This window comes from Heterocephalus glaber, unplaced genomic scaffold (genome assembly GCF_053883595.1).
Source record: "Heterocephalus glaber isolate CG9 unplaced genomic scaffold, H.glaber_assembly_v1.0 deba00000809, whole genome shotgun sequence".
Lineage (NCBI taxonomy): Eukaryota > Metazoa > Chordata > Mammalia > Rodentia > Bathyergidae > Heterocephalus > Heterocephalus glaber.
This window is the reverse complement of record NW_028258163.1, coordinates 3,208,457-3,231,523: the sequence shown is the minus strand read 5'-3', so window position 1 is coordinate 3,231,523 and position 23,067 is coordinate 3,208,457. Positions and strand designations below refer to the sequence as shown.

At 42.0% G+C, this 23,067-nt stretch overlaps 1 protein-coding gene across 5 annotated transcripts in view; it reads left to right on the top strand.

The window, feature by feature from the left end:
• Window positions 1-294: 294 nt before the first annotated feature.
• The window catches only part of Mga (MAX dimerization protein MGA), a 142,342-nt gene continuing 119,569 nt past the window's right edge, over window positions 295-23,067 (top strand). The window contains exon 1 of one of the 5 annotated variants that reach the window (XM_087207419.1): window positions 295-418. The gene's annotated coding sequence lies outside the window, so the exon portion shown is untranslated. Of the gene's footprint in view, window positions 419-623; window positions 707-977; window positions 1,116-1,212; window positions 1,490-23,067 lie in introns of those variants that run through there. The other 4 variants (XM_087207416.1, XM_087207420.1, XM_087207421.1 and 1 more) reach the window with 4 other exon arrangements.

The following is a 23,067-nucleotide window of genomic DNA, read 5'->3' as shown; positions in this document are numbered from 1 at the left end:
TAAATATTCTTTTACACTGCCCATAACAGGTTGGTTAGTTTACCTGTGGTAAACACCTTTGCTAATTTTCCGCTATAGTCACCAAGTTACTCAGCAGGCACCAAGGAAAGGCTCACTCCCCAGAGAAAGGTTGTTTCCCCAAGACTACAGCGATCCAGCGCATGGGGAGGAGGGACCGAAAGCGCCAGTACACTTCCATAGTTGCCCAAACCGTCTCATTCGGAGCCCAAGGGCGAAGCACTCAAGGGGACTCAGGAGGAACGTTCAACAGGTACGAACGAGCCAAGGGCTGGACAGAGGTGGCTTTCCCGGCATGCTCTGCAGCGCACCGAGGGGCGCCAGACGCATCCCAGCGTGCACCGGGGAGCGCCCAAGGGCGACGGTTCACGGCTCCAGCGGGGTCTGCGAAGTTAAGTCGGTAGGTGTGAGCTTACTTAGTTTTGGGACCCCGCTTTTCGTTCCTCCTTCATGGATAGAACCCCATGGAGGCAAGAGAAGAAGGCCTCCAACTTCTCTCCCTCTCCGCGTGCGAACGACTTAGATCGCCGCTTCGAGCGCGGTGCCAGGTGATTAGCGGGGAGGGGCGGACCGCGAGCGGCACGTGACCAGGCCTAACAGCCAATCACTAGCCCCGCGGCCCGGCAGTGCGAGGATTCCCGACCCCAGAGCCGCGCGGCGCGTGGGCCGGCCACCGTCCGCCTTGCAGGTAGGCGCAGGCGCCTTCCTCGCCACGCGCTCCGTCCGTCCCTTTGCGCCGGGTGGCGGGTACTTGGCGCAAGGTGTTAAGAGGCTGTCGTTGGTGTTTCCGTGGGTAGGAGGACGGCGAGGGTTGGGGGGGCTTGGCGTCACGTGCACGCTCCAGCCAATTGCAGCCCGAGGTGCACCCACTGCGTTCCCCGGCGCCCCGGGGTGCGACGTGTTCAGTGAGGTTCGGTCCAACCCTGCCAGTCTGAGCGCTTTTTCGAAGCGCCTGTGCGGCCTGTAAAACGTGGCAACTGCGTCTCGCGGTGTCTCCCCCCGCCGTGAGCGCGGGCGACAAGTTCTCGGCAAAATGGCTGCTGGGAAGAGTCGCTTGCAGGGGCAGCGCCGGGGCCGCGTGAAGGTCACATGACGAGGTTGGCAGCGCGTGCTGCTGGCGCGGGGACTGCGGCGGGGGAGGAGGGGCGTGGCGAGTCACGTGCCCTCGACTGCACGGCAGGGGGCTGGTCTGGGCTGTGGCTGGCCGAAGGGCCTGCTTTTTTTGGTACCGGGGATCGAACTCTGGTCCTTGCGCTTGCGAGGCAGACGGCGGAACCACTGAGTTAAATCTCCGGACCTGGAGGGCCTGCTTTTACCCCTCCCACCTCGAAGCGCAGCGAGCGTCGGCCGAAGCTGCGTGAGGTGGCAGGACGAGCCCTGGTCTGAGACTCGAGAGACCAGCGCTCTAGGCATTTGGTTTTTTAGTCTTCTTGTTAATATTTTAGCTCTGTGAAGGGGATTCTCTTTTAAGGTCAGTTGCTGCGAGTATCTCACCCCAGTTCCATGTAGATAACAAAAGTTAAGGAAGGTGGGCTGGGGCTGTAAATCAGTGGTGGAGTGCTTGCTTAGAATATGAGAGGCCCTGGGTTCGATTCCAAACAGTGAGCAAATTAACAAATTGTGAGAACCCTCCCCCTAATAGGGAAAAAAATCACTACCCCCCTTCCAATCATTACACTGATGTGGGAAACGGTTAATTTGTTATAGTATCCTGGGCATATTCATCTTTATCAATTCCATTTATATTCCGTACTTGCCCACTACCTCATTGGAAAAACAGTTTTTTTTTTTTGTGGTACCGGGGATCGAATTAGACCTTGGGCTTTTGAGGTAGGCACGAGGTGGGCGCTGCACCCCTGACCTGAATCCCAGGCCCACAGTATTGTCTTTTAGACGTCTAATTCTTACATTTCTTTGAAAGAAAGGGTATTTATTTTCCTAACTCTGTGGTTAGAAGGGACATGCTTACGCCCCTGAGTCTAAAAGGGCTTTGAAATCTTTTCATTTAGGGGAACAGTCTTTGTAAACAATTTTTGAGGCTTAGTACTGCCAGGGTATTGTGTGTTTTATTTTTTTGTTTTGTTTTTTGGTACCGGCGATCGAACTCGGATCCTTGCGCTTGTGAGGCAGGTGCTGGAACCACTGAGCTAAATCCCTGGCCCCCAGAATGTTTTTATGAGTTGTGGATTTAGCTCAGTATAAAGACCCTCAGTTTGTTTGCTTTTGGTACTGGGGATCGAACTCGGGTCCTTGCACTTTCGAGGCAGGCAGCGGAACCACTGGGCTAAATCCCTGGCCCTGGTTGTTTTGTTTTTTGAGACAAGGTCTTGCTATGTAGTTCTAGCTGGCCTTGAACTCAGTATGTAGCCCAGGCTGGCCTTGAATTCGGGGCAGTCTTCCAGCCTCAGCCTCCTGGTGGTGGGATTACAGGCATGTGCCACCATGCCTGGTCTGTTTTTCATCAGTTTTTGCACCCAGCTTCCCTTCTTCATTCTCTGAGGGCCAAAGCCTTAGGGAAGTGAAGCAAGTATAACCACATATTTGACATAACACTTATATTTTGTAGTACTGTGTAGTATCCTTTGATTTATCTTTTTTTTTTTAAGAGACAGAATCTCACTGTGATTCAGGCTGCCCTTGAACTCTTATGTAGCCCAGCCTGGCCTCCCAATTTGTGGCAATCCTCCTGCTTCAGCCTCCTAGTGCTGGGATCACAAGTGCGGGCCATCATACCAAACTGACTTATCTTTAAGGGCCTTCAAATTTTGTGGAACAGAATATGGAAAATGAGCAATCATTATAATGGCTGTCACTTTTGAACAATTGTAAGTTAACAAATCTTTTTTGTTTTTTTGGTACTGGGGATCGAACTCAGGAACTTGTGCTTGTGAGGCAGGCACCAGAACCACTGAGCTAAATCCCCAGCCCAACAATTATAAGTTAATGTCTATTATAGTATTGCAAATATTTTGTCTCTCTCCCACCCCAACTCTGTCTCTCTCTATAATATTTATAATTTTTTTTGTGTGTGAGGTACTGAGGATTCAAACTGTGCTAGGTAAATGCTGTACCACTGAGCAACATTTTATTTTGAGACAAAACATTGCCCAGGGTGGGGTTGGAATTTGTGGTCCTCCCCCCTGTGTCTCCTGAGTACTTGGGACTCAGCCTAAGTACTGTATATTTCCAAATCATTTAGTTCTCATACCAAACCTGTGAGGTAGGTACTATTATGTCAGTTTTTACCGGAGGAAAATAGGTGGCACAGTGATATATTTGGTAATTTTGCATGATCCTAGCTAGATGTTCTTTTTTCTTTTCCTTTTTTATTTTTGAGACAGGGTCTTGTTCTGTAGTCCAGGCAGGTCTTGAACTCTTGACAGTCTTAAGTCTCCTTAGTGCTGAGATTATAGATGTGTGCCACCAAACCCGACTTTTCTTTTAAAAATTTTTATTTTTTTATTTTATTTTATTATTATTATTATTTTTTGGTACCGGGGATCGAACTCAGGTCCTTGCGCTTGCGCAGCAGGCGGCAAAACCACTGAGCTAAATTCCTGGCCCGAACTTGCAGTGATCTTTCTGTAAGTTTCCTGAATGCTAAATTTTTATTTTTATTTTGATACGTGTGCATAACACATCTTAATTCTTTTTATGTCTTCTCTCCCTTCCTACAGACTTTCTTTTAAAACTTGACAAAATGATTCTAAAATTTGGATGAATGCATCTGTACAGTAGGAAAATTATTTTTTCTTGTTTTTGAGACAGGGTCTTAGTATGTAGTTCAGGCTGGCCTTTAACTCACTGTGTAGCTCAGGCTGGCCTCAAACTTGCAGTGATCCTTCTGCCTCAGCCTCCCAAGTGGTGGGATTTCAGGAATGTGCCACCATGTCTGATGGGGTCTCACTATGTAGTTTAGGCTCTCCTCAAACTTGTGATCTTCTTGCCTCAGCCTCCTAAAGTGTTGCACTTTGGCATGTACCACCATGCCCAGCTTGACTATACTACCTTGTCTCAAAATTAAAAATAAAACAAGGGCTGGGAATGTAGCCCATCATGAAGACCTTGGGGTCAATTCTCAGTATATGTCAAGAAAAAAAAAAAATCTGTCCTTGGACTCAACAACTCTTTTCTGTTAAGGCCCTAGTTAGTTTGTTCAATTCCAAGTTGATTTTGGAGCACTTTTTTTTGTTTTTGTTTTATTTTTTTGGTACCAGGTATCGAACTCGGGACCTTGTGCTTGTGAGGCAGGAGGTGGAACCACTGAGCTAAATCCCCGGCCCCCCAGGAGCACTTTTTAAAACAACAAAAAATTGGAAAAAATTAATAAGAGATTGGTTAGGTAAATGTGGGACATTTATGGAGAGGAGTACTTTGTAGCTAGTGAACATAATATAGATTTCTACTAATGACTTGGAAAACGTAATATATATAAAACCAGGTTACAAAATTATGTGTAGTACAATATTTTTATAGGAATATACTTGTATGTCCATTTATATAGAAATCTAAAAAGATACAGTGAATGTAAATAGTGTCTTTGAGTATAGGATTTTGGATGAATTGAACTATTATTTTTTCTAAACTATTTTTTGGTGTAGTTACAGACCTATAGGAAATTTTCCAAGATATTGCTGCTATGGAGGGCCCCAGCACTGAAAGGCTGGGGCAGTAGCATTGAGAGTTTGAGCCCAGCCCGAGACTGTCTCAAGATAAAAAGTTTAAAAAGGATGCGGGGGATTTCGCTCAGTAGTGCTGCCACCTGCACAAGGTCCTAGTTTGATCCCTGGTACCAAAAAGAAAAAAAAAAGGAGCCTGGTTTGGTGATGTGTGCTTGTAATCCCAGAGCTCTGGGAGGCTGAGGCAGGAAGATCCCAAGGCCCGCCTGGCTGTGGTGGGAATCAAACTGAGGGCTTTGTGTATGCCAGGCAGGCATTTTACCATTTATGTAAATTCGCATTCCTAAAACATTATTAACTAAAGTCTGTTTGTTTTTATCTAATGTCCTTTTTCTGTTGCAGGAGCCCATTCAGGATACTATAGTCTTTTTTTTGAGACTGGTGATTAAGCTCAGGGACACTACCACTTAGCTATATCCTCAGTCCTCTTTATTATTTATTTTGAGACGAGTTTTGCTAAATTGCTCAGGTTGGAGCCGGGTGTGCTGGCATATGCCTATAATTCCAACACTCAGGAGACTGAGGCAGGATTGCCAGAAATTTAAGGCCAGCCTAGGCTACATAGGGAGACCCTGTTTCAAAAAAACAAAAACAAAAATGTGCTCACATTGGTCTTGAATTTAAGATCCTCATGCCTCTGCCTCCCAAGTAGCTAGGTGGGCTTACAGCCATGTACCATTGTGCCCAGCCCATCATAGTTATGTCTATTCAGGATCTTCTTGGCTTGATAGCTTATCACTTTCTCTCTCTTTTTTTTTTTTTATAACCTTGAACTTTTAAAGCTTTGTTGGTCAGGTGTTTTGCAGTATGTCTTTCAATTGGGATTTGATGTTTTCGTCATGGTTAGACTTATACTACAGTACATACTGTCAGCATAACTTGTTGGGCAGGGGATTTAGCTCAGTGGTTCTGGTGCCTGCCTCGAAAGCGCAAGGACCCAAGTTCGATCCCCAGTACCAAAACAAAATAAAACAAAACATAACTTGTCACTGTTGATGTGACCTAGATTGCTTGGTGGTGAATTTAGTTTTTAAACATTTGCTTTTCTTTAGTTGCTGTTTTAAAAAATCTGTTAACTTATAAAAAGTAAATATTTGTCATAATATTCTTTTTTTTGGTACCAGGGATCAAACTCTGGACCTTGGGCTTTCGAGGCAGGCAGCAGAACCACTGAGCTATAAATCTCTGACCCTTGCCATAATATTCTGCATGTCTGTCCATCTTTATTTTTTTTATTTTTTATTTTTTTTGGTGCCGGGAATAGAACTCAGATCCTCCCGCTTACGCAGCAGGTGGCGAAACCACTGAGCCAAATCCCCGGCCCTGCCATCTTTATCAGTGGCATTTATAGTAGTAATACATTCAAAAGCTTGGTAAAGAGAGAATAATAGAAATAATAGTCACAGACTGGGCGTAGTCGGACATTCCTATAATTTCAGCACTTGGGAAGCTGAAACAGGTGGATTGTTAGGGGTTTGAGGCCAGCTTGGGCCACATAGTGTGTTCAAGGCCAGCCTAAACTTTGTAGTGAGACTTTGTTGCAAAACAAAAATGTCAGAAAACTGATAAAGTTGCCTGAGGACTAAATGTAGAGAAGATTTAAGGCATAAGTACTGTGTAGATTGTTTTAAGTCTTTTAAAAATTTTAAATTTATTATTATTATTATTTTGTTTTTTTGAGATAAGGCCTCGCTGTTTAGTTCAGGCTGGCTTGAACTCAGTAGGTAGCCCAGGCTAGCCTTGAACTCATGGTGATTCGCCTGCCACAGCCACTCCAGTGTTGGTATTACAGGTGTGTAGTACTGCACCCTGCTTTCACTGTTAAGTTTTTAAACTGTCACTCTTAAGAAGATGATTCTGATAATCAAGAATTAGATCCACGCCACCTGCTGAGTTCGAGCCCCGGTACCAAAAAAAAAAAAAAAAAAATTAGATCGAAATTCCAAGGTTGGGAAGGAATTATTCCATTATGCTTAATAGGATGAAAATATAAATAGAATATTTAGGTAAATTCATCCATTCATTTAACAACAGATGATTAATGAGCCCTCTGTATGCCAAATAATATGCCAGGCATGAAATACTGAACAAAACAAAGTTCTTGCCATTATGGAATTTATATTTTATTAACTTTTTTTTTTTTGAGACAGGGTCTCACTATGTAGTCCACACTGGTCTTGAACTTACTATGTAGCCCAGGCTGGCCTGGAACTCATGATGATCCTCCTGCCTCAGCCTCCCAAGTGTTGGGATTATAGGCATATGCCATCATGCCAGGCCTTAAAAATGTTTTTTAAAGAGATCCTGTTAATCTTTATTTTTTAAGACTTTATTTATTTATTTATTTAGCACAGCACATTCTTGTTTTGTTTTGTTTTGGTGCCGAGGATCGAACTCGGACCTTGCGGGACCCTGCGATTTTGAGGCAGGTGCTGGAACCACTGAGCTAAATCCCCAGCCCTACTTAGTACATGTTTATAGTACGTAATGATCACATTCTCTGTAGGGAACTGGTAAATGTACATAACAGCTTTCTTTTTTTTTTTTTCCCCTTTCCTCCACCCCCTTTTATTTTTCCAGCATTAGATTCATTTATATATAAGACCTTATGAAGTTAATTATGGTATATAGAGATTGAAAACCTGGAATTTATATTTTAGTAGGTAGACAATGAGCTAATAAATGATTTGATTTCAGGTATTGTCAGAATACTCTGAAGAAAATAGTACACAGGTAGCAGAGTTGGTAGTTTGATGGTTGTCTTATGGGTTCCAGGTGTGGCTCTCTGATGTAACAGGTGAGCTTTGACCTGAGTGATAAGGAGTGAGCCGAGCCAGAATGTGGAGCATTTGGAGTAGTAAGAATACTAATGAAAAACTTTTGTGAGGAGAATCAGTTTGGGGTTCTCAAGCAGAGTGCCTGGGGTATTAAGTGGTAGTAATGGTGTGTGGTACATTATAGTAGGAAATGGGATTGGGAAGTTGATAGGCTCAGATTGTGTAGTCTTGTAGACTATAAAGATTTTGGAGTTTGGTCCAGTTGTGACATTCTATTGAGCAGCATTAGGAGGTAAATGGTACAATCTAATTCATCATGTTAAAATTTTTTTTTTTTTAAAAACACAGTTGTCTTAGTTATTTTCTGTCCTTGTGGAGACAAAATACCCGACACCCAAAGTTAAAGGGGGAAACATTTGTTTAGCTCACAGTTTGTAGAGGTTTCAGTCCATAATTGGCTGGTTCCAAGGCAGCGTGGCTTGGCAGACAGACGTGGCAGAGGAGAAACAGTTCATGGCAGGCAGAAGGTAGCAAAGCAACAAGGATGACCACAACTCTTTCTATCCCTTGTATATTATCCAGGCTACTTAGGGTGGGTAGTGCTCACATCCTTAATGCTAATGTCCCTGATCCTAGTACTGCACTATTAATAAATTCCAGCATCACACACTCTAGATCCAGCCACCTCTTAAGAAGCCTCACCTAGGGCCAGGGATTTAGCTCAGTGGTTTCACCGCCTGCTGCACAAGCACAAGGACCTGAGTTCGATCCGCGGTACCAAAAAAAAAAAGAAAGAAAAAGAAGCCTCACCTATGACTGCATGAGGCTTTGGGGGGACATCTAGACACAAGCCATAACATTCCGCCCCGGTCCCTCAAAGACTCATGCACATCCCTTTGTGCAAAAAGTGTTTAATCCGTCCCTAAGAGTTTTCAAAGTCCTAACAGTTTCAGCATTGTTGAAAAGTCCAATTCTGAGATTTAAGGCAAACTTAGCTGCAGGCCCCTGTACAAATGAAAAAAGTTAAACTCTTCCAACATTCAGTGGCACAAGATAGACATTACTATTCCATAAGGTATAAATGGGGGGTTCTAGAGGAATGGGACTGGGGCCGGGGATGTAGCTCAGTGGCACTGTGCCTGCCTTGCGAGTGCAAAGTCTTGAGTTCCATCCTTGGTACCAAAAAAAAAAAAAAAAAGATCAAATACAAAGGAATGGGACCAAAGCAAGTCCAAAATCTAGCAGGGCAAACATTAAATCCTTTAGTTCCATGTCCAGCATCCGAGGCAATCTGTGGCAAGATAAAAAACTCCAAAGGGCTTGGGCTCTGTCCCTACAGCACTTCCAGTGGTTGTAGCTTCCACAGCTTCTCTCTTAGGCCTGCTCTGCTCCCTCGAAGCTTTCCTCAAGATCCATCTTCCTGGTTTCTCCAAACTTCTGGGGTCTCTACTGCACCGGGGTCTGTACTGCACCTTCAGTGTCATACTCACAGCTTTACACACTGCCCTCTCAGGGACACACTGCTTGGCCTCCCAGGCCTCTTCTGAAATCTGGGTGGAAGCCTTTCTGACCCCTCAACTCTTGCATTCTGCATGTACCTAAAACCAGCACCATATGGATGATGCCAGGTCCTGCTGCCAGCTGGAGCAGTAGCCAGGTTTCCTTCTCTTGGCTGTAGGGGTCTAGTGCCTATTAACCAAGTCCCGAGGAACAGTTTCTCTAGGCTGCAGCCATTTTGGAACATGGTGCTCTGGGCTCTTTCCTCAAAACAAAGTCTTACCTTTGCAACTCTGAAGCAGCAAAGGCTGGAGTCTTGCTGGTTCTTGTGATGTCCTCAGGCCATCTTTTCTGTGTTCTTCTTTAGAAATACTTGGCTTTTTCTTGCTAGTCTTTTCAGTGACCAGTTTCTCCTTTGTTCCATCTTTTCAGATTGCAACTTTGATGGAGCTTCCTTTCTGGCCATACTCAGAATGCTTTAAATCTTTCTGCTGGGCTGTTTGCTCTTGATTCTCAACACAAATCTGACTAAAAGCCTCCAACAGTAGCCATGACACCACCTCAACATTAGACTGTTTTGAAATTTGTTCTGCCAGATTATTTAGTCCACCATCCTTAATCTCAGTCTTAGACAGAGTCTCTGGAAATGAGCAAAATGCAGAAAAACTTTCTGCCGAGCCATAACATACATTGTCTGCAGTCTAATAGCTGATGCAGTCCTTTTTCCCAGCAGAAACCTCCTGAGTTGGTTCTTTACTGGTTTTCTGGTCTTCTGAGCTTTGACCAGACTCTCCCATCAAGTGAAGCCTAAGGTGTTCCAGCTCTGCTTTTTCACCTGACATCTCTGAACCTTCACTAACTTCTTCCCACAAGCCAGTTTTAAAAGTTCTTTTTTTTGGGGGGGGGCGGGTACCAGGGATCGAACTTGGGTCCTTGTACTTGCAGGCCAGGCAGTGGAACCACTGAGCTAAATCCCCAGCCCTTAAAAGCTCTTGAGCTACATGGCCAGGTAATGTCACAACATTGACCCCACTTCTCTGGTACAACGTTCTGTCTTACTTTTCTCTCCTTGCTGAGACAAAATACCTGACACCCAAAGTTAAAGGAAGAAATGTTTGGGCCGGGGATTTAGCTCAGTGGTTTCGCCGCCTGCCTCGCCAGCGCAAGGTCTCGAGTTCGATCCCTGGTACCAAAAAAAAAAGGGAGAAATGTTTATTCAGCTCACAGTTTGTAGAGGTTTCAGTCTGTAATTGACTGGTTCCAAGGCAGGGTGGCTTGGCAGACAGATGTGGCAGAGGAGAAACAGTTCATGGCAGGCAGAAGGTAGCAAAGCAACAAGGATGACCACAACTCTTTCTATCCCTTGTATATTATCCAGGCTACTTAGGGTGGGTAGTGCTCACATCCTTAATGCTAATGTCCCTGATCCTAGTACTGCACTATTAATAAATTCCAGCATCACACACTCTAGATCCAACCACTTCTTTTTTTTGTTGGTACTGGAAATCGAACTCGGGACCTTGAGCTGCGAGGTAGGTGGTGGAACCACTGAGCTAGGTCCCCAACCCTAATCCAGCCACTTCTTAAGAAGCCCCACCCATGACTGAATGAGGATTTGAGGGAACATCTAGACACAAGCCATAACAAGAGTCTTGCTTTGTATTCTAGGCTGGCCTTGAATTCACTGTGTAGCACAGGTTGGTCTCAAACTTGCAGCGACCCTCCTGCCTCAGCATCCTGAGTGCTGGGATTACAGGCATGCACCTCCACGTCCGGCACTAATTTATTTATTTATTTTTGGTACTGGGGATTGAACTTGGGTCCTTGTGCTTGTGGGGCAGGCAGCAGAACCACTGAGCTAAATCCCTGGCCCATAACCAGTACTGTTTTTTTTTCTTTTTTTTTGGTACTGAGGATTGAACTTGGGTCCTTGCACTTGTGAGGCAGGCTGCGGAACCACTGAGCTAGATCCCTAGCACTAATTTATATTTATAAAGTATCACATTGCTGTAGAGGTAAGAGGTGCAGCAAGAGACCATTTAAGAAGTTGTTGGAGGGGGCTGGGGATGTAGCTCAGTGGTTCTGTCGCCTGCTTGGCAAGTGTAAGGATCTGAGTTTGATCCCTGGTACAAAAAAAAAAGTTGTTGGAGGCGCGGGGATTTAGCTCAGTGGCACTGCACCTGTCTCGCAGTTGCAAAGTCCTGAGTTCAATCCCTGGTATGGGGGCAGGGGGAGGGGAGAAGTTGGAATTGTTTGTGGTATTATATGCCTGTAACCTCCAGCTTTTTAGAAGGCTGAGACAGGAGGATTGCAAATTTGAGCCCAGATGGGGCAGTTTAGTAATTTAGCAAGACCTCATCTCAAAACAAAACAAACAAGAAACAAAACAAAAAGGCAGGGCTAGGAATGTAGCTCAGTGTAAAGGCCCTAGGTCAATCCCCAGTGCCACCAAAAAAAAAATTTGTTGGAGTGATATGATGAGGTGTTAGGGAGACGGTGAGATGTGGTTAGATTAGCTGTGGTAAGTGACCAATAGCAAAGAACCCAAGATGATTGTACATTTTTAGCTAGAGCATCTGGTACTATTTAACAGAGATGGAAGACTGGAAGGATGGAGAGTTTAGTAGGCTGTTTTGAACTTGTGATGCCTTGCACTAGATACCTAGGAGTGGCTGTTGAGTAGACGGTTGAAGTCTGGAGCCCAAAGTGAAGGTCAGGGTTGTGACTATACATTTGGGATGTCATTGATAGATAAGTAGATAATGTTTGTTGTTGTTGTTTTTGTTTTTTGGTACCAGGGATTGAACTCAGGACCTTGTGCTTGCAAGGCAGGCGGCAACACCACTGAGCTAAACTCCCAGCACAGTAGATAATGTTTTAATACATGGAACCGGTGAGATTATCAGGAAGTAGAGAAGAGGGCCAATGATTGAGCTCAGAGACTTTGCTGAAATCATGGATAGGAATACACTACATTTAGATTTCTCCCTCCCTCCCACCCTCCTTCCTTCTCCTCTTTCTCTTCCTCCCTACTGCTTTTGTTCCTCCTCCTTTCTCTTCCCTTCCCCCGCTTTTCCTTTCTCTTCCCCCAGTTGAATCCAGGTGTGCTTTACACTGAACACATCCCCAGGTCTTGTTATATATATACATATATATATATACACACACACATATATATGTGTGTATATATATACATATATATACATGTGTATATATATATATTTTTTGGTACTGGGAATCGAACTCAGGTCCTTGCGCTTGTGCAGCAGGCGGTGAAACCTCTGACCTAAACCTCCAGCCCCCCTTGTTATATTTTTATTTGAGACTAGGTCTTATTAAGTTGCCCAAGTTGGCCTGAAACAGGATCTTTCTGGAATCCCCCAGCCACCCTTTTTTTGTTTGTTTTTTGGGACAGTATTGCCATGTAGTTCAGGCTGGTCTTGAACTCACTGTGTAGCACAGGCTGGCTCTGAACTGGAATCTTCCTGCCTCAGCCTCCCAGTTACTGTGATTACAGCCTGTGGCCTTATGTCTGGCTTCTGAAATACTATACTTTTTCCTCCCCTTCTTTCTGTACTTTGCCTCATACCTCTACTCAGTTTTCAGTGTTCACTTTACATTTCAACAGATTTCAACAGATAGAAATTGGCCCCTCAGAACTGTAGTTAGTATCTGTTTTTAGCAAAATACAGAATTATTTGGTATTGTTGTAGGCTTTTTATTTGTTTCCTCAGTTCTTGGCATGTAATAGATGTTTAACCCTAAAAGCCAAAGTTTAGAAGTGTTGCCTAGCCTTGTGGCCCCTTCCTGTAATCCCAGTTACTTGAAAAACTGAGGCAGGAGGATCACAAGTTAGAGGCCAGCCTCATCAACTTCCTGAGACCCTCCCTCAGAAATGAAAAGGCCTCGGGATTTAGCTTAGTGCAGGCCAGAGCTGCTTGCCTAAATGCAGGAGACCCTGGGAAAACAAAAAGATTAGAAATTTTGATTTGGCAAAAGAGTTAAAACTAATTCTTATAATACACAGTCACATAGAATATTAGCTGAAAATTTTAGCAACTTATTAGTATGGAAGTTTTTTGGTTTTAATGATATTCATTGTGGTATAATTTAGCCAGTAAGAGTTTAATGAAATGATGTCAATTAGGAGCCTTAGTCCAGGGACATATTAGTAGTGTTTTAATCTCTAGGGCCGAATAATGCTTATTCTTTGGATATAAGCTATTATAACAGATTCTTCCTTCACTTGCCCACTTTGCCACCCACCTTCTCAGTAGTCAAGAATTCTATTTTAACATTATACTTGTACTTCGAGCTCTTTGCTGAAGAAAGAACCTAATGTAATAAATCAAGGAGACTGAGCAGTACTCACCCCAGGAATATCCTTTAAATTATAGTGTAGAGAGAGGCTTATGTTGTGAATTGAAGGTGTAAGGGTTTCAGTCTTATGAGCCCAAAGTAGGTTTGATTATTTTGTTGTTCAGTTGTAAGTGTATATTGAGCGCCAACCATATGTGGACAGTGTATGAAGTGTTGTGGGGGTCCTACAAAATAAAGATAATGCTTCTCTGCACATTAGGTCCAAGACAGTTTAGTTGAGGAATTGAAACATAAGATTAAAATGGAATTTAATCTTTTTTTTTTTTTGGTACCGGGGATCTAACTCGGGCCCTTGTGCTTGCGAGGCAGGCAGTGGAACCACTGAGCTAAATCCCTGGCCCTGGAATTTAATCTTAACAATCTATGTATCAGTAAGTACAAAGTGCTGTGTTATATGTCAAGAACTTTGCGTTTCTTTAGCCCATAATTATGTTCACAGTTACATACAGTCTTATCTTAGGTTTCAGGGTTTTAACTTGACTTGCAGGTTCTGCATTTTCGCGCTTTTTTTCTTTCAGTGAGGTATTCAGTAAGATATTGGTTCTTTGTTTATTTGATACGATAAAAGCCATATATATAGGAGGTTGCCCTGCCACTACATTGTATCCAAATGCTTTCTTCTTCTTCTCCTCCTCCTCCTCCTTTCTTCTTTCTTTTCGTAATACAGGGGATTAAACCCAGAGAGCACTGAGCTACATCTTTAGCCCTTTTTATTTTGTATTATATTATATTATTCTATTTATTTACTTATTTATTTTGGTACCAGGGATTGAGCTTAGGACCTGTGCTTGCAAGGCAGGCAGCAAAACTGCTAAGTTAAATCCCTGGCCTCATTTATTTTAAAATTTATTTTTTTTGAGAGAGGGTCTCGCTATATGGTTCTGGCTGGCCTTGAACTCACCGCAGTCTTCCTTCCTTAACCTCCTGAGTGCTAGGATTATAGGTGTGCACTACCATGCCCGGCTCAACATTCTCTGTATACCTCAGCCTATTTATATGCTTCTAGGTTTCTTTTTTTTCTTTTAATGGCAAATTTTTATTTATTTATTCTTTTAAACTGGCGATTGTACTGGGCTACATCCCCAGTCTTTTTTTATTTTTATGTATTTATTTATTTATTTATTTGGTACCCGGGATCGAACTCGGGTCCTTGTGCTTGCGAGGCAGGTGGCAGAACCACTGAGCTAAATCCCCGGCCCCTTTTTTATTTTTTATTATGAAATAAGGTCTCACTAATTTGCCCAGGCTAGGCTCGAACTTTCTATCTTATTGCCTCAGCTTTCACCATGCTGGTATTACAGATATGCGTTACCACACCTGGCTTCAGATTGCTCTTAAAAGCTTTTAGTGACTTCTTATACTGAATGTAATCAAATTGTGACAAGCTCAGTTTGCTTAGTGTGGCACTTAGTTTTATGTTATTTCTCCCTCATACACATTTTTATCTGTACCACATGTGTATACTACTTTCAAGTTTCTTGACCAGAAGCTGGCAAGCTTTTCCTATAATGGGTGCAATAGTAAGTATTTTATGCTTATTTATTTATTTAGTTTTTGGTACTGGGGATCAAACTTGGGATCTTGCACTTGCGAAGCAGGTGTGGTGCCACTGAGCTAAATCCCTGGCTCTGTATGCTTTTTTAACCTTCCTATTTCTGTCAGCTGCTACTCTTCAGTTGTAGCATGAAAGCACCTGTAGACAGTATATAAAGTCCTGAGCATGGCTATTTTCCAGGGAAGCTTTATTATTATTATTTTGGTAACAGGGATCGAACTTGGGTCCTTGTGCTTGCAAAGCAGGCAGCAGAACCACTGAGCTAAATCCCCGGCCCCAGGGAAGCTTTATTTATGGACACTAAAATTTAATGTTTTTGTTTGTTTGCTTTCTTTCTTTTTTTTTTTTTTTTGTTTGCTTTCTTTTGAGACAGAGTCTCGCTGTGTAGCCCAGGCTGGACTTGAACTTGCAGCAATCCTCCTGTCTCAACCTCCTAAGTGCTGGGATAACAGGTGTGCGCCACTATATCCACCTTGAAATTTGAATTTTATATAATTTTTACATGTCATAAATTTTATTAATTTGACTTTTGGAACCATTTAAAAATACAAAAATAATGGCTGATGTGGTGGTATGGCTATAATTTCAAATTCTCAGGAGGATGGCAAGTTTGAGCTCAGCCTGGGCAACTTAGGCCCTGTCTCAAAAATTTAAAAATGGCTGGAGATTAGCTCAGTGTGAGGTCGTATGTTCAATCCCCAGGATGGAGTAGGGGACTAAGCAATTAGGTCAGTGGTAGAGCATTTGCCTAGCATTCCCAGGGTCCTGGTTCAAACCCCAGTACTGCACAAAACAAACACATCACTCACACACACAAACATGCATGCATGCATGCCTGCCTTTCCTGACTTGTGTACCTTAATAAAAACAAAGGGCTGTCCTGGTACCAAAAAAACCAAAAAACCCCCCAAAAAACCAAAGGGCTGGAGATGGCCTAGGGGTCTGTTCTCTATGCAACCACACTTGTGTACTGCCCTTACCCCACTAGTTCTTTCGCTAGTCTGACTGTCTTACTTGAAACTTACCTCAGTGTTGCAGTCTCAGGGTCATTGGAGTTTGTGTTAGATACTTTTCTAGTAATGAAGTGCTTTGTTCAAATTTGTGTCATTGTGTTTATATAAGTATAATTTTTTTATGTGTGGCAAAGTATATATAATAGAAAACCATTGAAACAATTTTTTTTGGTTTTGTTTGAGACAAAGTTTGTCTATGTAGTTCAGGCTGGCCTTGAACTCACTATGTAACTCGGGCTGGCCTTGAACTCATGGCAATCCTCTTGCCTCGGCTCTGAAATGCTAGGATGATAGGTGTGTACCACTATGCCTGGATGTTGAAACAGTTGTTAAGTGTATGGTTCTTTTTGTTTATTTTTCTTTCTTCCTTTTTTTTTTTTTTGAGACAGGGTCTTGCTATATAGTCCAGGCTGGTCTTGAACTCACTGTGTAGTGCAGGCTGGCCTCGAACTTGCACAGTCCTCCTGGCTCAGCCTCCCAAGTGCTGGGATTGCAGGCATACTCTACCACACTCAGTTATTTTTCATTTTGACACAATATTTATATGTATGTATGGGGCTACACTGTGATAATTTGACACCAGGGTAGTTCTTTGGCACTTAATACATTGACATTATTGTGCAGCTGTCATCACCATCTATCTCCAGAGTTTTTGTCTTTCAAACTGGAGCTCTGTGCCCGTTTAACACTAAGTCCCTGTCTCCCCATCTTCCAGTTCCTAGCAGCCACCATTCTACCTTCTGCCTCTGAACTTGACTATTCTAAATACCTCATGTAAAAGGAGTCATACAAAATATTTGTTCTTTCCTGTTTTATTTTACTTTGCAACATGTCTTCAGGGTTCAACTACATTGTAGCGTATGTTAGAACTTCTATCATTTTTGTTGTTGTTGCAGTGGGGATTGATACTAGGGCCTCACATGAAATCTTCAAAAGGAGTCAGAGGCAGGTGTTATTGGATAGATTCCTTGTTAATAAAGTTGCATAAAAGAAGACTCCATTGAGCCAATAGCAATGATTTCATTAGTGATAGTGAAACTTGTCCCTACACAATAACCCTCCTCTCTCTTGTCTCCCTCACACCAGCCACAAAATTTTTCAAAGTGCATGTTAATTTATTTTTCTTTATTATTTTGTACTCTAGTATTGTAATCATTTTTATATGAATATTTTAGAGTTGTGGAATGAATTATCTGAGTTTCCATTATTTCTTTTTTTATTTTTTTTTGTACCAGGGATCAAACTTGGGACCTTGCGCTTGCGAGGCAAGCAGCAGAACCACTAAGCCAAATCCCCGGCCCTTCTTTTTTTTGGTACTGGGGATTGAATTTGGGTCCTGCGCTTACAAGGCAGGCAGCGGAACCACTGAACTAAATCCCCGGGCTAGTTTCCATTATTTCTTAAGGGGATATTAGCCTTGGATTGCAAGCATATTTCTGGAATGAATTATGCTTGCAAACCAAGGCTTTTACTGTTTTTTAGGTTTTTTTTTTTTTTTTTTTTTTTGGTACCAGGGATCAAACTCCTCGGACCTTGCGCTTTTGAAGCAGGTGCCAGAACCACTGAGCTAAATCCCCGGCCCCAGCAAAACATTTTAAAGATGGTGTCTTAGTTACTTTTTGTCATTGCTAAGACAAAATACTTGATGCCCAAAGTTAAAGGAGGGAAGGTTTATTTATCTCACAGTTTGTGGAGGTTTCAGTTCACAATTGGCTGGCTCTAAGGCAGGATGGCGTGACAGAGGGGCATCACAGAAGAGACACAGTTTGTGGCACACAGAAGGCAGAGGGCAGCAAGCCACAAGTGACAAGTGACCACACTAGCCCTCTTTCTGTCCCTTATATTTTTTCTCAAGTTTTTTTTTTTTTGGTACTGGGGATCGAACTCAGGACCTTGCACTTGCAAGGCAGGCGGCGGCACTGCCGAGCTAAATCCCTGGCCCTCTGTCCCTTATATTTTATCCAGTTTATCCACCCTTACACCCAGGGTGGGGCACCCTTAGTCATACCCAGAACTATGTCAAACCATTGAGTGGACTGATTTAATAACCACACACTGCACACATATGACCACATGAGGCTTTGGAAGGACATCTAGACAAAAGCCATAACAAATAGAGAAACAAAAAGAAGCAAAACCTTTGAAAAGTCTATACATTTGTATCATTTTCCAAAGAAGTTATTGATGATTGTAAATTTTCTAGATGCTTTTTCTAGAATTCCTGAAATAGCAAGAGATAAGCACTTGTGTTAAAATTAAAAAGCTGACCTCTTAGAGCTCAGTCTTCAAAAGGCATTGGAAATCTGGTTTTTCTAGGAAAATGTGCCATTGTAATTATACCTTGGTTTAAAAAAAAGAAAAAAAACTGCATCCAAATTGTTATCATTCCCATCAGCCTCCTCTTTTTTTTTTTTTTTTTTGGTACTGGGGATCAAACTCAGGACCTTGCACTTGCGAGGTAGGCGCCTGAACCACTGACCTAAATCCCCGGCCCACTCCTCTTTTTTTGTACTGGAGGATTGAACCTAAGGTCTCACATGCATGCCAAGTAAGTACTTCACTGAGCTACACTCAGCCCTTTTTATTTTTTATTTTGAGTTCTTTTAATTTTATTTTTTATTTTGCCCACCCTGACCTCAAAGTTGTGATCATTCATTCATGTATTTATTCATTTATTTAGAGACAGGGCCTTACTCTGTAGTTCAGACTGACCTTAAATTCACTGTGTAGTAGCTTAGACTGGCCTTGAAGTTGCGGTGATCCTCTGGCCTCAGCCTCCTGATGGTAGGATTAGAGATATGTGCCACCACACCTGGCAAACTTGTGATCCTTCAGGGTCTGCTTTTCCAGTAGTTAGGACTATGGGTATGCTGTGCTGCATCTGACTTTTCTTCAGTTTTTTTCCCCTTTTGAACTGAAATTAAACCAGAGATCTCTGCTCTGAGCTACATCTGCAACCTTTTTAAAAATTTTGAAACAGAGTCATAATAAAGTTAAGTTACCAGGATTGGCTTGAATTTGTGATCTTCCTACCTTAGCCTCCCAGAGTCATGGTATAGGTGTATACCATTATGCTTGGCTCTTCAAAAAATTTTTTTTCTTCAAAATTTTTGAAGATTTTGCTTCTAATTTCTTTTTTCTTTTCCTTTTTTTTGGTACTGGGAATCAAACTTGGGACCTTTCGCTTGCAAGGTAGGCGCTGGAACTACTGAGCTAAATCCCCGGCCCCTTTGGTTCTGATTCTTGATCCTCTGTTTATTTGTTTGTTTATTTTTATTTTTGTTGGGTCTCTGTTTAAATCAGTCCACACACCCCACACCTAGAGGCTTCTGGTACTTAGCACTTTCTGTGTGCTCCTTACCAGTTACTTAAATTCTCATCACTGTTTCTTATCTGTATAATAGGGATAATAACATGTACCTTGTGCTTGTCTTTGGGGTTAGTGATGTAAAGAACGTAGTTAAAAAAACAACACTTTGCGTGTAGACCACACAGTAAGTAGTTGTTGCTGTCTACATTGACAAGGTATCTCCTTAAATACCTTTGGTGAGTTTTGAGAGTCTGTGACTGCCTCTGGGAACTCTGGGGTGCCTGTGGTGTGTGATCTTGATTCAATAAGTCTTGGCCAGTTTGAAGTGGGTACTAGATGGCTTTGGGTTAGGGAGTGGAAATGGGATCTTTTAATGTCCCTGAGCCTAAAATGGAGGCTTGGAGTCCTGTAAGAATTTGGTCCCCTAGCTTGGAGGGGGAGGTTAAAATATGTGTGTACCTTCCGTTCAGGTGGTTTCTTACCAGGATTATGGGTATGTTAGTGTCAGTCACAGTATTTTTCAAGCTGTTAACTGTATTTATATTTTCAAAACGAAAGCTTTTGAACACTGCCAGTTACTTTTCAGTTTTTTAAAAAAGCATTACAACTGCCTTTTTATTTTAAATAGTGTATTCTTGCAACCACCAACTATAATGCCAGTAGGAATTTTAAGATAATTAGATCAATGTTGGTGCCATTTGAAATAGTTGATTAGAAAAGAGCATATTTTTCCAGATTATTTTTTTGTGCAAGAATATTCTAGGGCCGGGGAGTTACTCAGTGGTTTTGCCACAAGCCTTGCAATCTCATGGTCCCGAGTTCAATCCCTGGTACCAAAAAAACCACCCAGAAAACCTCGTATATATATCTTCTTTTTGGAGCTGTAAATGAGGAATTTTATTTTTTATTTTTTTAATTATCTTGGGGAGTGGGTACATGTACATAATACAGGGGTATTAATAATAATAATAATTAATAATAATAATAAAAGGGATTCTTTTAAAATCCCTTTCCCCTTCTCTCCTGCCTCCCTTCTTCCTTCCTCTAAATCTCCTTTTCCATTTTCATTCATTCTTATTGTTGATATTAATTTTAGCTCATGTTTGACATACAGTGTTTACATTCATTGAGGTTATTAGGTTCCTATATGTGGCATATTTTAATTCTACTTGCTTCCCCCTCTGCTCCCCCACTTCCTGCGCCCTCAGTCTCCTTGGATCCCTTCCTGTTTGCAAGAGATCTATTCCTTTGTCTCCTTCTGTCTTTCATTGTGCTGTTCATGTGCACTTGGGTTACTCAGTGAGAGGAGCTACTCTCTGTGGTATTTAAGCTTGTGTGTCTTATTTATTTCACTCAACATTGTATTTTCCACGTGCATCCATTTTCCTACAAATGTCTCAAATATATCCTTTTTTGTAGCTGAGTAGTATTCCATTATATATAATTACCAACTTTTCTTTATCCAGTTGTTGATGGGTATACTGTATAGGCCACTTCCAGGATTTAGCTATTGTTTATTTTCTCCAAAGGTTTCATTTTTGAATGCACATGTGATTTTAACAAATACTTTTGAAAAAAATTAACAATATTACTAAAGTACAATCAACAGTATAAGATAAAGTGCCCAGTTACTATCTAATTCCGGATAAAACGCTGGGAGAAACAATTGCTTTACATTTTAAAAATCCAACACCAGTCTCCTGCTCTATTTACTTCTCCAAGGGTGCAAAATGTAAAGAATGCTTTCCATGCTACTAGAGGCAAAAGTGTCCAAACAGATTTACTTTTATTTAAAAGTTATGGAATTGGCTGGGCATGGTGGTGCTTGTCTGTAATCCCAGCCCTCAGGGAGGCTGAAGTGGGAGGATCACCTAGAGTTTGAGACCATCCTGGGCGACATGTGAGTTCAAGGCCAGCCTGAAGTACATAGTGAGACCTTGTCTCAGAAAGCCAAAAAAAAAATTTTAGCAATGAAATATGAGCAGAAGTGACATACATCAAAAACAAAAGTTTAGGAATTGGATTCAAGTGATTTTTTTAATGAAAACAATTTAAGTGACCAAGCAGTTTTTGTTTCAGACACTGAAGGTGGGCAGTTTTCTGAAAAATAATCAAGTCCAAGAGCTGATTTTGGAAGTCTGACTTGGCCTTAGGGTTTTATTTAGGAGTTTTTTGTTTGCAGCTATTGGTGTAAATATATTCTTCAGCAACTTCTTAATGAAACATGTATCAGTTCTTTGATATATTTCAGTTTCTTTCTTGGTAACTTTTTGGTCAGGGGCGTTAGGGCACCAAGGAATTTCCTTAGACCTTTGATTAGGAATCCAAGCTTGCCTATCTATTGATCAATTGATTATATTAAACCCAGGGCCTTGTGCATGCTAGGCAAGTGCTCTACCATAGTGCTGTATCCACAGCTCCCCATCTCCTCTTTTCTTTTTTTTTTGTACCAGGGATCGAACTCAGGACCTTGCACTTGCGAGACAGGCAGTGGCACCACTGAGCTAAATCCCCGGCCCTTGAGTCAGGATCTTTTTTTATTTTTTAATTTTTTAATTTTTAAATTAATTTTATTGGTACATTTTAGGTATACAGTTCGTTTACATTTATCATTGGGTGTTTGTACCTGTACATGATGTATCTTGGTTCTTATTTTTTCCCCCATTACCTGTGCGCCCTTCTCTATTTACATAGATTTCATTTCCATTTTTTTTTCTTTTCTCATAGTTTTTCCCTTCCCCTTCCCCTCCCTTCACTCCTTTGTCTTTGGACCTTATTTCCTATTTCAAATTATCAATTATTCATTTTAATCATTTTAATCCTTATTTACACTTTCAGTTTCTCACACTAGTGAAACCATTCGGTATTTACACATGAGTGTCCTATTTATCTCACTTAAGAGTATGGCCTCAATATGCATCCATTTAGCTATAAATGTCTCCAGTTTCTCAGTCTTTATGGCTGAGTAGTACTCCATTTTATTAAAAAACCACATTTTCTTTATCCAGTTTCCAGTTGATGGGCAATTGGGCTGTTTCCAAGCTTTAGCTATTACAAACTGTGCCGCTATGAACATGGGTGCACATATATCACTGTGGTATGATTCTTTTAATTCTTTGGGGAAGATACCCAGCAGGGGAATAGCTGGGTCATATGGGACCTCTAGCCCTAGTTCTTTGAGGTATCTCCATACTGATTTCCACAGTGGTTGCACCAGTCTGCACTCCCACCAGCAATGGAGAAGGGTTCCTTTCTCCCCACACCCCCACCAGCATTTGTTATTGGTTGATTTCTTGATAGCAGCCATTCTTTGTGGGGTGAGGTGGAATCTCAGTGTTGTTTCCATCTGCATCTCTGAAATGACCAGTGATGTTGAACATTTTTTCATATATTTGTTTGCTGCTTTTACTTCTTTGTCTGAGAAATGTCTGTTCATTTCAGATGCCCATTTTTGAATTGGGTCTTTGAATTTGGGGGGTCTGATTCTTTTCAATTCTTTATATATTCTAGATAGTAGTCCTTTGTCTGAGGTACAACTGCTAAAATTTTTTTCCCATATTGTAGGTTGTCTTGGGTCAGGATCTTGTGAAGTTGCTCAGGCTAGTCTTGAACTTGTGATATCTTGCCTCAGCCTCCGAAGTTGCTAGGATTACAGGCATGTGCCACCATACCCAGCTTATTTTATTTTTGGTACTGGAGATCAAACTCGGGACCTTGCACTTGGGAGCCAGACGGGGGAACCACTGAGCTAAATCCCTGGCCCCATATCCAGCTTTTTTTGTTGTTTTTTTCTTTTCAGAGATGGAGATTGAACCTAGGGCCTTGCACATATTACTGA